Raw genomic sequence first — 576 nt, 5'->3', positions numbered from 1 at the left:
CATTTTGCCGTGAGAAAAATGAGGTTAGATAGTTTAATGAAGTTTAACGAGCATTGGTAGCATGAAAGCGTCGGTGTAAAAGTGTTTAAGAGTAATCAACAGATGGAATCGCCTCTCGCTTGCGTGTGTTAGCCTTCCTGCTATATGTGTATAATGTTTCATTTTCTTCTAAATTATGCTGTTAAGATGTAGATAATGGTGATAGTGAGGAGTGATGATAAAGAATGCTATAAATGATGGTAACTATATCGTTGGACATATGGGAATAACGTGGGTGATGATCCTAACGTAAATGAACTACATTGTTACGTGGGAATGTTGTGGATTGTAGTAGCGTTGATAATTACTTGTACTGGCTGTTGTAAAGAGTAAATGATGGAGAAAAAGTAAAGAGATTCCCACTCATTCTCACTCACACTTAAATGGCGTGCTGTATCTCACGCTTATTTCCTTTGTGGCTCTTTTAACTTATAGACGCCAATCCCACTTTAGTATTTTTGCATGTCATTCCCCCGTGCTCGTTAAAAGGGCTATCTCTTTCTCGTTTTCAGCGATTCAGCTGATTACCATATTTTC

The sequence above is a fragment of the Penaeus monodon genome, chromosome 23 (assembly GCF_015228065.2).
Source record: "Penaeus monodon isolate SGIC_2016 chromosome 23, NSTDA_Pmon_1, whole genome shotgun sequence".
Taxonomy (NCBI): domain Eukaryota; kingdom Metazoa; phylum Arthropoda; class Malacostraca; order Decapoda; family Penaeidae; genus Penaeus; species Penaeus monodon.
The sequence above is the reverse complement of the archived record's forward strand: the minus strand, read 5'-3'. Positions refer to the sequence as shown.